A 13410-nucleotide genomic window follows, 5' to 3' on the forward strand; every position below is an offset into this window, starting at 1 on the left:
GACCGTGTTTTGGCGCCTTGCCTTCCGCGGCCTCTTGGAACCACTTGTCCCGGTGCCACTACTCCCGGCGGCGCCGCTAGGATCGTCGCCGCTTGTCTCGCCGCCACCCCCGGCGGCGCCGGTTGCCTCCTCGCCGCTAGGCTCGTAGGTACCACCCCCGGCGGCGCCGCTTGCCTCGTTGCCGCTCGGCTCGTCGGCACTACCCCCAGCGGCATCCTCCATCTCATGGTCCTCATCGCCGCCAACACCAGCGGCCTCGGCATCCTCCTCCGTCCTAAAGAAGTGCCTATTGTAGTGCTTCCATCCGGATGTGACCTGTTACGAACGTATCCTTTAATGACCCCATTCATTCTTTCAAACGGCATCATGTTGTGTAAGAATGCCGGCCCTAGACTGACGATATCATCCATGATATGGACCAACAGATGGACCATCACGTCAAAGAATGCAGGCGGGAAGTACATCTCCATCTCACATAGGATCACCACGATCTCTTCCTGGAGCCTTGCGAGTTTCTTCACACTTATCGACTTCCGAGTTATGACGTCGAAGAAGTTACAGAGCCCAGTCAGCGTTGCACGGACATGGTCATCCATTATACCTCGGATTGCAACCGGAAGAATCTGCGTCATCATCACGTGACAGTCATGAGACTTCATGCCGCTGAAGTTTCGTTTCTTGGGGTCCATGTATCTGCTTATTAGCCCGGAGTAACTGAAGGGCACTCTGACTCCTACAAGGCAATTGAAAAATTGATCGACCTCGGCCGGATTAAAAGTGAAGCAGGAGGGGGACAGTAATAGTCTGGCTGCTTAATCCTTTTGCGCTTCTGACCACCGTCCGCCTCCTCCTCCGACTGTCCCTCTTGGGCCGGCGGGATCTGAAGCTCTTCCCTGATGCCCAAAACATTCAGGTCGTGTCTTGCTTTCGGCCCATCTTTGGTCCGGTCCGGCATGTTGAGAAGAGTGCCAAGCAAGCTCTCGCACACGTTCTTTGTAATATGCATGACATCAAGGCAGTGAGGTGTATCGAGAATTTTCCAGTACGGCAAGTCCCAAAACACGGACCTCCTTTTCCATACACCAATGAGCGGCGTCGTTTCCTTTTTCTTCTTCTTCTCTCCAGGCTTTTGACGAATCTTTCCCGGCGCAGGGCACTCCTTCCAACCTTTCAGTAATGTATCGATCTCTTCACCGCTCTTCTTACGTGGAGGTCCTCGGGGTTCATTTGAACCATCGAACAGATCTCCACGCTTTCTCCACGGGTCAGTTTTCTGTAGCCACCTTCGATGCCCCATGTAAACTGTTTTCGAAGAGCCGGGATCCTTACCAAGCTGCAAAAACATCGTCTCTTCCATGCACCTGACACATGCCTTGTGTCCATGGCACACCTGGCACGAAATGTAACAGTATCCGAGGTAGTCCTGCACCGTCGTGATCAACGCGGCTCTCAAAGGGAAATATTCTTCCGCGACGGCGTCCCATGTATCTACCCCTTCCTCCGCCCACAACGTTTCAAGCTCCTCCTTTAATAGTTCGAGATACATGTTGATATCGTTTCCTGGCTATGTCGGCCCTTGAATTAGCATACTCATCTGTATGTACTTCCTCTTCATGCACAGCCAGGGCGGGAGGTTGTAGATCCATACAAACACGGGCCATGTGCTATGTGTGCTGCTCTGGTTTCTGAACGGATTGAATCCGTCCGTGCTCGCACCCAACTTGATGTTTCTGGGATCTGCCCCAAAACTTCCGAATTCATTGTCTAATGCTTTCCACTGGCTTGCATCCGAAGGGTGCGTCAGCACTGGGTGCTCAATCCGCTCTTTATCATTCAACATTGCCTCCTTTCTTTCTGCGTGCCAGCGCATGAGCTTTGCTTCCTTGCGGTCCGCGTAGAACCGTTGAAGCCGGGGGGCGAGCGGGAAGTACCACACAACTTTCCAAGGAGCTTTCTTCTTCCCTTTCTTGTACCGTTCAGCTTCACACACAGGACATTTGGTCTTGTCCATGTGCTCCTTGCGATACATGATACAGTCGTTGATGCAGGCGTGATACTTTTCGTGGGGTAAGTCGAGAGGGCACGTGATTCTCTTGGCCTCGGCTAGACTACCAGGACACGTGTTCCCGGCAGGAAGGAGATCTTTCACGTATTCCAGGATGTCGTCGACGCTTGTGTCCGTCCATCCGTGTTTCGCCTTCATCTGCAGCACATCGAGAGCTACTCTCAAGCGAGACTCCCCCAACCCGCGACCTGAGTCGTACAACGGAGTATTCGAGTCTATCTCGAGTTGCTCAAGCTTTGATTTCCGCTTGGCGCCTTTCGTCTTTTCGAGAAGCAGATCTTGAAGATGAGGGTCCCGCACGACTGAAGCTAGCGGCACCTCTTCGTCGTCGTCAAGGTTATTGTCGTCGTCAAGGTTATTGTCGTCGTCAAGGTTATCGTCCTGTGCGACAAGCTCTTCATCGTCATCAATATCATGATGCCCTCCTTCTTGCCGGCCATTATTACCACCTGCTGCCGTCGCCCCATTGACCTCCGCGCCATCATCACTCATCCATTGAGTGTGTCCATGCATGAAACCATTAGTGAGCAGGTGCCCCTGCAATTTGCCTGAATACGGGTCAAACCATTTCCCTCGTTTGCATCTCCGGCACGGACACAATACCTCCGTGCGGTTATTTTCATACATGTCGATGATCGCGTGTTTCAGACATCTCATCACGATGCTTTCACTCATCTCGATAACCATTATCGCCTGCATGGTAAGATTACATAATTGATTAAAACCATGCATCCGTCGGTATAGTTTTCACGGAAAATTTCGGCATGACCTTCCTACAGGGTAGGACATAGGAGCGCCAGAAATGTGCCGAAACGGAAACTTAAAGAATCAACATTTCGGCGCAACGTTGGCAACTCATTTTCAACGCCAACAACACACACAAGCACAAGCACAAACACAACATATATATATGCCACACACGAGCTTTGCTTCAAATTAATGTCCAATATACATTGATTTCATTCCTCAATTTGTTCATTAATCACCTATTGGTTTGATATACTCGTCAACAAGATCGAGACGTCGCGCCGCTACCACGGCGTATGGAAGCTGACTTTCTAGATCTAGATCTAGATTGAGCGGTCAATGCGGGATAGTAGATCTAGATCTACATAGGGGGATGTGGGAGATGCATGTAGGAAGGGAAGATTTGGTAAAAAAATATGATTTTGTTTGGTCAAATTGGCTAAATTTGGGATAGAAATGGGCAAAAAATAGGTGGGTTGGGAGAAGGGTCGGGTTGTGTGGAGGAGTGGAGTGGTAGTAGTGGGGGGAGTGGTTGTTGAGCAGAAATAACTGCCCAGGTTACTGCCGGCGCACCATGGCACGGGTGCGCCGGCAGTATTAAGCCGATCCGGCTCTATCTGCCCCAGGCCAGGCCCAGGAAACACTGCCGGCGCACCAGCCCAGGAGCGCGCCGGCAATAGAAATTTACCGCCGGCGCGCTCCTGGGCTGGTGCGCCGGCAATGTTTCCTGGGCCTGGCCCGAACCGGCCGAGCCCCTGCCAAACTTTGTCCCCGGCGCGTCATTTCCGAAGGTGCGCCGGCAGTATGCCTCCATTGCCGGCGCGGCGGAAAAGGGGTGCGCCGACAACACTTCCCACCGGCGCACGTGCAAGGTGGTGCGCCGGCACATATTGCCTCCACCTATAGGCTTTTTCCTAGTAGTGATCCATGAGATATACATGTTATAAGTTGAAAGCAACCGCTGAAACTTAATCTTCTTTTGTGTTGCTTCAATACCTCTACTTTGAATTATTGCTTTATGAGTTAACTCTTATGCAAGACTTATTGATGCTTGTCTTGAAAGTACTATTCATGAAAAGTCTTTGCTTTATGATTCATTTGTTTACTCATGTCATTTACCATTGCTTTGATCGCTGCATTCATTACACGTGCTTACAATAGTATGATCAAGGTTATGATGGCATGTCACTCCAGAAATTATCTTTGTTATCGTTTACCTGCTCGGGACGAGCAGAAACTAAGCTTGGGGATGCTGATACGTCTCCGACGTATCGATAATTTCTTATGTTCCATGCCACATTATTGATGATATCTACATGTTTTATGCATACTTTATGTCATATTTATGCATTTTCCAGAACTAACCTATTGACGAGATGCCGAAGTGCCAGTTCCTGTTTTCTGCTGTTTTTGGTTTCAGAAATCCTAGTAAGGAAATATTCTCGGAATTGCACGAAATCAACGCCTAGAGTCTTAGGATTGCATGAAGCTTCCAGAACACCCGAGAGCCGCCAGAGAGGGGCCACAGGGGGCCCACACATGGTGGCGGCGCGGCCCAGGGGGGAGGGTGCCGCCCTAGTGTCTGGTGGCCCCAGACCCCTTATGACGCCGCCTCTTCGCCTATTTAGAAGCCCCTGACCTAAGTCTTCGAGACGGAAAAGCCACGGTACGAGAAACCTTCCAGAGCCGCCGCCATCGCGAAGCCAAGATCTGGGGGACAGGAGTCTCTGTTCCGGCACGCCGCCGGGACGGGGAAGTGCCCCCGGAATGCTTCTCCATCGACACCACCGCCATCTTCATCAACGCTGCTGTCTCCCATGAGGAGGGAGTAGTTCTCCATCGAGGCTAAGGGCTGTACCGGTAGCTATGTGGTTAATCTCTCTCCCTATGTACTTCAATACAATAATCTCATGAGCTGCCTTACATGATTGAGATTCATATGATGATGCTTGTAATCTAGATGTCATTATGCTAGTCAAGTGGATTTTACTTATGTGATCTCCGGAGACTCCTTGTCCCACGTGTGTAAAGGTGACAGTGTGTGCACCGTGTGGGTCTCTTAGGCTATATTTCACAGAATACTTATTCACTGAGTTATGATTTGAGTTGGATGTCTCTATGAAATTGTGGCGTGTTAGTACCTCCTATGAATGCTCAAAGTGACAGCGTGGGGTGTTCATTAGTACTTGGGAATACATCTTTAAGGTTTGCCTACATGATGAATTAGAGTTCGTTATCTTGACAGAGAGTAATTCAGAATAGCATAGTGAAGTGCTTATATTTATATTCCTTTATGATTGCAATGTTGAGAGTGTCCACTAGTGAAAGTATGATCCCTAGGCCTTGCTCCTAAATACTGAAATCGCTGCTTGTTTACTGTTCTACTGCATCTGTACTGCCTGCAATATTACCACCATCAACCACACGCCAGTCCTGGATAGCAAAGCACTTTTCTGGCGCCGTTACTACTGCTCATACTTATTCATACCACCTGTATTTCACTATCTCTTCGCCGAACTAGTGCACCTATTAGGTGTGTTGGGGACACAGGAGACTTCTTGCTTTGTGGTTGCAGGGTTGCATGAGAGGGATATCTTTGACCTCTTCCTCCCTGAGTTCGATAAACCTTGGGTGATCCACTTAAGGGAAACTTGCTGCTGTTCTACAAACCTCTGCTCTTGGAGGCCCAACACTGTCTACAAGAATAGAAGCACCCGTAGATATCAGAGGGCGTGACAATTGCCGGGTCGAAAATCTTCTGTTCGAGGTGGTGGATCTTGACAGTCCTTACCATGCACTGTTGGGGAGACCGACACTGGCGGCGTTCATGGCTTCAACTCATACCGCATATCTCAAGATGAAAATGCCGGCACCTAGTGGACCCTTAACTGTGGTGGGAAACTATAAGGTCTCGCTGGAAACCGCTTCCGCCGGATCAAACCTGGCAGAATCGCTGGTGATAGCAGAGGAATAAAGAAGGATGCAAACAGCAGTCGCGTTGGCTCAGTCCTCACAGTTGAGCTTAGCTGCAATGAGTGGCAACTTGGGCGCACCGGCATTCAAGCCAACCAAGGAGATGAAGGACATCGTGCTGGACTCGGCATACCCGGAGCGCACCGTTCATATCGGCGCCGACCTAAATGAGGCATAGGAAAGCGCGCTCGTCAGCTTCCTCCGTGAGAATTGGAGCATCTTTTCCTGGTCTACCGATGACTTGGTAGGTGTTCCGAGGGAGTTGGCTGAGCACTCTTTGAATGTCCGGAAGGATGTGAAGCCAGTAAGACAACCTTTACGCCGATTCGCTGAAGACAGGGGGAAAATCATTGGAGAAGAGGTGACGAAGTTACTAGTTGCCGGTTTCATCGTGGAGGTACTGCATACCGAGTGGCTGGCTAATCCGGTGCTGGTCGAGAAGAAAAAAGAGGAAGAACCCAAGGATCCAAAGGTGTGGCGCATGTGCATCGACTACACCAACCTGAACAAGGCATGCCCAAAAGATCCATTCCCCTACCCCGGATTGATCAGGTGATCGATTCTACCGCTGGTTGTGTGTTGTTGTCTTTTCTGGATGCTTATTCCGGTTTCCACCAGATTCCCCTGAAAAAGGAAGATCAAATAAAAACTGCGTTCATTACCTCACACGGGGCTTATTGCTATGTCACTATGCCTTTCGGTTTGCGCAACGCTGGTGCAACGTACCAGCGCTGTATGCAAAAATGCTTGTTTGATCAAATTGGAAAAAATGTGCAAGTCTATGTGGACAATGTCGTGATAAAAACTAAGTTAAAAGAGACCTTGATCGACAATCTGAGGCAAACGTTTGACAACTTAAGAAGGTCCGGATGAAACTCAATCCGGCAAAATGCACTTTCGGTGTTCCTGCCGGAAAACTGCTTGGCTTCATGGTATCAAGCCGCGGTATAGAGGTTAACCCGGTAAAGATCAGGGCCATCGAAAGAATGACAATACCACAAGATCTTAAGGACGTGCAAAGGTTTACCGGAAGTTTGGCATCGCTAAGCCGATTCATAAGCAGGTTGGGAGAAAAGGATTTGCCGCTCTATGCTCTAATGAAAAAAAATCTGATACCTTCCTCTGGACCCCTCAGGAAGACGCATCATTCAAAGAGTTAAAAAAATATGCTAGCAATTGCGCCGGTATTGGCTTTGCCTTTGGAAAGGGAACCCATGCTGTTGTACATAGCAGCGACAAACCGGGTCGTGAGTGTTGTGGTTGTGGTAGAAAGAGAAGAGGAAGGAAAAGCCGTGCAGAGGCCGGTATACTACCTAAGCGAAGTGCTTTCCCTTTCAAAACAAAACTACCCTCACTTCCAGAAAATGACCTACGGCGTGTTCATGGCCGCTACAAAGCTCAAGCACTACTTCGAGGAACACCCAATGAAAGTGGTGAGTGAGGCACCCATTTCAGACATCATGTGCAACAAGGATGCTAGCGGCAGGATTGCCAAATGGGCAAGTTAGTTATCGTCGTACGTGCCGGTATATGAGAGAAGAGATGCCATAAAATCACAAGCCTTGGCTGATTTCCTGGTCGATTGGGCGGAAATGCAATACAAACCACCGGAACAAAAAATAGAATATTGGAAGATGCATTTTGATGGATCCAAGCTCAAAGAGGGTTTGGGTGCCGGTGTGGTTCTTACTTCACCTAAGGGAGATCACCTCCGGTATGTTCTGCAAGTACATATCAGGGCATCGAACAATGTCGCTGAATATGAGGCTCTGATTCATGGGCTCAAGGTCGCAAAATAAATCGGTGCACACCAGATCATCTGCTACGGTGACTCGGATCTTGTAGTGCAGCAGTGTTCCGGAGATTGGGACGTGAAAGTTGCCAACATGGCCTCATACCAGTTTCATGTGCAAAAGATTGCCGGATTCTTCGAGGGGTGTGAGTTTCACCATGTGCCACGGGCGGAAAATGAAGCCGCGGATACGCTGTCTAAGTTGGGCTCCTCCAGGCAAGAAATCCCTCCCGGAATAGCTTTGGCTCACCTAAGGGTACCATCAATCAAACCAAGTCCGGAGTCTGAATCAATCTTCGTACCGGAGTCACACTTTCTGCCGATGGATATTGACGAAGGAAACCCGGGGACTGTTCCGGTAAACCCGGGGACTGTGGGGTCAAAATCAGAAGAAGCTATGCTGGTGGACTACATGGAGATAGACGTACCGGTGTTTCTAATCCGAGAAGCACTAGCTTGGGTTGAACCTGTTAAGGAATTCCTGATCAACGACACCTTGCCAGTTGACGAAACTAAATCAAGAAGGATCCAGAGGAGGTCCAAGGCCTACACCATCATCAACGGTGAGGTGTACAAGAAAAGTGTTACCGGTGTCCTCCAGAGATGTGTGGAACCGGAAGAGGGAAAAGAGATGCTTGTGGAAATTCACCAAGGAGAATGCGGGCATCATGCCTCATCAAGTGCACTGGTGGCAAAGGTGGTCCGGCATGGGTTCTACTGGCCCACGGCATTGGAATATGATGAGGATCTGGTACGGAAATGCAACGGGTGCCAGAGGTACGTGTTACGTGTAAAGCACACGTCCATTGGGAACCCCAAGAGGAAGGTGTGATGCGTGTAGCGGCAAGTTTTCCCTCAGTAAGAAACCAAGGTTTATCAAACCAGTAGGAGTCAAGAAGCACGTTGAAGGTTGATGGTGGCGGAGTGTAGTGCGGCGCAACACCAGGGATTCCGGCGCCAACGTGGAACCTGCACAACACAATCAAAGTACTTTGCCCCAACGTGACAGTGAGGTTGTCAATCTCACCGGCTTGCTGTAACAAAGGATTAGATGTATAGTGTGGAAGATGATGTTTGCAAAGAACATTAAGAACAAGTATTGCAGTAGATTGTATTCGATGTAAAAGAATGGACCGGGGTCCACAGTTCACTAGTGGTGTCTCTCCGATAAGAAATAGCATGTTGGGTCAACAAATTATAGTTGGGAAATTGACAAATAAAGATGGCATGACAATGCACATACATATTATGATGAGTAGTGTGAAATTCAATTGGGCATTACGACAAAGTACATAGACCGCTATCCAGCATGCATCTATGCCTAAAAAGTACACCTTCAGGTTAGCATCCGCACCCCTTCCAGTATTAAGTTGCAAACAACAGACAATTGCATTAAGTATGGTGTGTAATGTAATCAACACAAATATCCTTAGACAAAGCATTGATGTTTTATCCCTAGTGGCAATAGCACATCCACAACCTTAGGGGTTGCTGTCACTCACCCAGATTCAATGGAGACATGAACGCACTATCGAGCATAAATACTCCCTCTTGGAGTTACAAGTATCAACTTGGCCAGAGCCTCTACTAGCAACGGAGAGCATGCAAGATCATAAACAACACATAGATGATAGATTGATAATCAACATAACATAGTATTCCATATTCATCGGATCCCAACAAACGCAACATGTAGGATTACAAATAGATGATCTTGATCATGTTAGGCAGCTCACAAGATCCAACAATGATAGCACATGAGGAGAATACAACCATCTAGCTACGGCTATGGACCCATAGTCCAGGGGTGAACTACTCACACATCACTCCGGAGGCGATCATGGCGATGAAGAGTCCACCGGGAGATGATTCCCCTCTCCGGCAGGGTGCCGGAGGCGATCTCCTGAAGCCCCCGAGATGGGATTGGCGCCGGCGGCGTCTCTAGAAGGTTTTCCGTATCGTGGCTCTCGGTACTGGGGTTTTCGCGACGAAGGCTTCTTATAGGCGGAAGGGTAGGTTTAGGGGCGACACGAGGGCCCCACACAACAGGGCGGCGCGGGCCCTAGCCTGGCTGCGCGGCCCTGGCGTGGCGGCGCCTCGTCGCCCCACTTCGTATCCCCCTCGGTCTTCTGGAAGCTTCGTGGAAAAATAAGACCCTGGGCGTTGATTTCGTCCAATTCCGAGAATATTTCCTTTGTAGGATTTCTGAAACCAAAAACAGCAGAAAACAGCAACTGGCTCTTCGGCATCTTGTCAATAGTTTAGTGCCGGAAAATGCATAAATATGACATAAAGTGTGTATAAAACATGTGAGTATCATCAATAAAGTAGCATGGAACATAAGAAATTATAGATACGTTTGAGACGTATCAAGCATCCCCAAGCTTAGTTCCTACTCGTCCTCGAGTAGGTAAACGATAACAAAGATAATTTCTGAAGTGACATGCTATCATAATCTTGATCAATACTATTGTAAGCATATGTAATGAATGCAGCGATTCGAAGCAATGGTAAAGATAATGAGTAAACAGTTGAACCATATAGCAAAGACTTTTCATGAATAGTACTTTCAAGACAATTATCAATAAGTCTTGCATAAGAGTTAACTCATAAAGCAATAAATTCAAAGTAAAGGCGTTGAAGCAACACAAAGGAAGATTTAAGTTTCATCAGTTGCTTTCAACTTGTAACATGTATATCTCATGGATAGTTGTCAATACAAAGTAATATGATGAATGCAAATATGCAAGTATGTAAGAATCAATGCACAGTTAACATAAGTGTTTGCTTCTAAGATAGAAAGAAGTGGGTAAACTGACTCAACATAAAAGTAAAAGAAAGGCCCTTCGAAGAGGGAAGCTTGGATTGCTATATTTGTGCTAGAGCTTTTATTTTGAAAACATAAAGAGAGCATAAAAGTAAAGTTTTGAGAGGTGCAACTGGCTCTTCGGCATCTTGTCAATAGGTTAGTGCCGGAAAATGCATAAATATGACATAAAGTGTGTATAAAACATGTGAGTATCATCAATAAAGTAGCATGGAACATAAGAAATTATAGATACGTTTGAGACGTATCAGTATGCCAAGCAGAACCATACCCCAGCGTCCGGTCTCAAAACCATACCGATAACTTGGCCATTTGCTGTTTGGTGCCTTGACATGGTTGGTCCATTCAAAACTGCAAGGGGAAGCATGACCCACATCCTAGTGATGGTGGATAAGTTCACCAAGTGGCTCGAAGTGAAACCTGTCGCAAAATGTGATGGGCATACATCGGTGAAATTCTTGAAAGATGTTATCCTACGGTACCCGGGAGGAAACGAAGTGGGGCGACGAGGCGGCCAGACGCTAGGGCGGCGCGGCCCAAGCCCTGGCCACGCCGGCCTAGTGTGTGGGCCCCTCGCGTCGCCCCTAAACCTATCTCCTCTGCCTACTTAAGCCTTCGTCGATAATAACTCCAGTACCGAGAGCCACGATATGGAAAAACTTCCAGAGACGCCGCCGCCGGCAATCCCATCTCGGGGGATTCAGGAGATCGCCTCCGGCACCCTGCTGGAGAGGGGAATCATCTCCCGGAGGACTCTTCACCGCCATGGTCACCTCCGGAGTGATGAGTGAGTAGTTCACCCCTGGACTATGGGTCCATAGCAGTAGCTAGATGGTCGTCTTCTCCTAATTGTGCTTCATTGTTGGATCTTGTGAGCTGCCTAACATGATCAAGATCATCTATCTGTAATGCTACATGTTGTGTTTGTTGGGATCCGATGAATAGAGAATACTATGCTATGTTGATTATCAATCTATTATCTATGTGTTGTTTATGATCTTGCATGCTCTCCGTTGTTAGTAGAGGCTCTGGCCAAGTTTTTGCTAGTAACTCCAAGAGGGAGTATTTATCCTCGATAGTGGGTTCATGCCTCCATTAAATCTGGGACAGTGACAGAAAGTTATAAGGTTGTGGATGTGTTGTTGCCACTAGGGATAAAACATCGATGCTATGTCTAAGGATGTAGTTGTTGATTACATTACGCACCATACTTAATGCAATTGTCTGTTGTTTGCAACTTAATACTTGAAGGGGTTCGGATGATAACCTGAAGGTGGACTTTTTAGGCATAGATGCATGCTGGATAGCGGTCTATGTACTTTGTCGTAATGCCCAATTAAATCTCACTATACTCATCATAACATGTATGTGCATGGTCATGCCCTGTTTATTTGTCAATTGCCCAACCGTAATTTGTTCACCCAACATACTTATTCTTATGGGAGAGACACCACTAGTGAACTGTGGACCCCGGTCCATTCTTTTAATCGAATACAATCTACTGCAATACTTGTTCTACTGTTTTCTGCAAACAATCATCATCCACACTATACATCTAATCCTTTGTTACAGCAAGCCGGTGAGATTGACAACCTCACTGTCACGTTGGGGCAAAGTAATTTGGTTGTGTTGTGCAGGTTCCACGTTGGCGCCGGAATCCCTGGTGTTGCGCCGCACTACACTCCGCCGCCATCAACCTTCAACGTGCTTCTTGGCTCCTACTGGTTCGATAAACCTTGGTTTCTTACTGAGGGAAAACTTGCCGCTGTATGCATCACACCTTCCTCTTGGGGTTCCCAACGGTCGCGTGCTGTACGCGTATCAAGACTGTTTTCTGGCGCCGTTGCCGGGGAGATCAAGACACGCTGCAAGGGGAGTCTCCACATCCAATCTCTTTACTTTGTTTTTGCCTTGCTTTGTTTTATTTACTTTCTTGTTTGCTGCATTATATCAAAACACAAAAAAAATTAGTTGCTAGCTTTACTTTATTTACTGTCTTGTTTGCATTCTCCATATTAAAAACACAAAAAAAATTAGTTACTTGCATTTACTTTATCTAGTTTGTTTTATTTACTACTGCTAAAATGGGTACTCCTGAAAATGCTAAGTTGTGTGACTTCACAACCACAAATAATAATGATTTCTTATGCACACCTATTGCTCCACCTGCTACTACAACAGAATTCTTTGAAATTAAACCTGCTTTACTGAATCTTGTTATGAGAGAGCAATTTTATGGTGTTAGTTCTGATGATGCCACTGCCCATCTTAATAATTTTGTTGAATTATGTGAAATTCAAAAGTATAAGGATGTAGATGGTGGCATTATAAAATTAAAATTGTTTCCTTTCTCACTAAGAGGAAGAGCTAAAGATTGGTTGCTATCTCTGCCTAAGAATAGTATTGATTCATGGACTAAATGCAAGGATGCTTTTATTGGTAGATATTATCCTCCTGCTAAAATTATATCTTTGAGAAGTAGCATAATGAATTTTAAACAATTGGATAATGAGCATGTTTCACAAGCTTGGGAAAGAATGAAATCTTTGGTTAAAAATTGCCCAACCCATGGACTGACTACTTGGATGATCATCCAAACCTTTTATGCAGGACTGAACTTTTCTTCGCAGAACTTATTGGATTCAGCTGCTGGAGGTACCTTTATGTCCATCACTCTAGGCGACGCAACAAAGCTTCTTGATAATATGATGATTAATTACTCTGAATGGCACACGGAAAGAGCTCCACAAGGTAAGAAGGTAAATTCTGTCGAAGAAACCTCTTCCTTGAGTGATAAGATTGATGCTATTATGTCTATGCTTGTGAATGGTAGGACTAATGTTGATCCTAATAATGTTCCGTTAGCTTCATTGGTTGCTCAAGAAGAACATGTTGATGTGAACTACATTAAAAATAATAATTTCAACAACAATGCTTATCGGAACAATTCTGGTAACAACTATAGGCCATATCCTTATAATAATGGTAACGGTTATGGTAATTCTT

The sequence above is a fragment of the Lolium perenne genome, chromosome 7, assembly GCF_019359855.2.
Source record: "Lolium perenne isolate Kyuss_39 chromosome 7, Kyuss_2.0, whole genome shotgun sequence".
In the NCBI taxonomy this organism is placed as follows: Eukaryota; Viridiplantae; Streptophyta; class Magnoliopsida; order Poales; family Poaceae; genus Lolium; species Lolium perenne.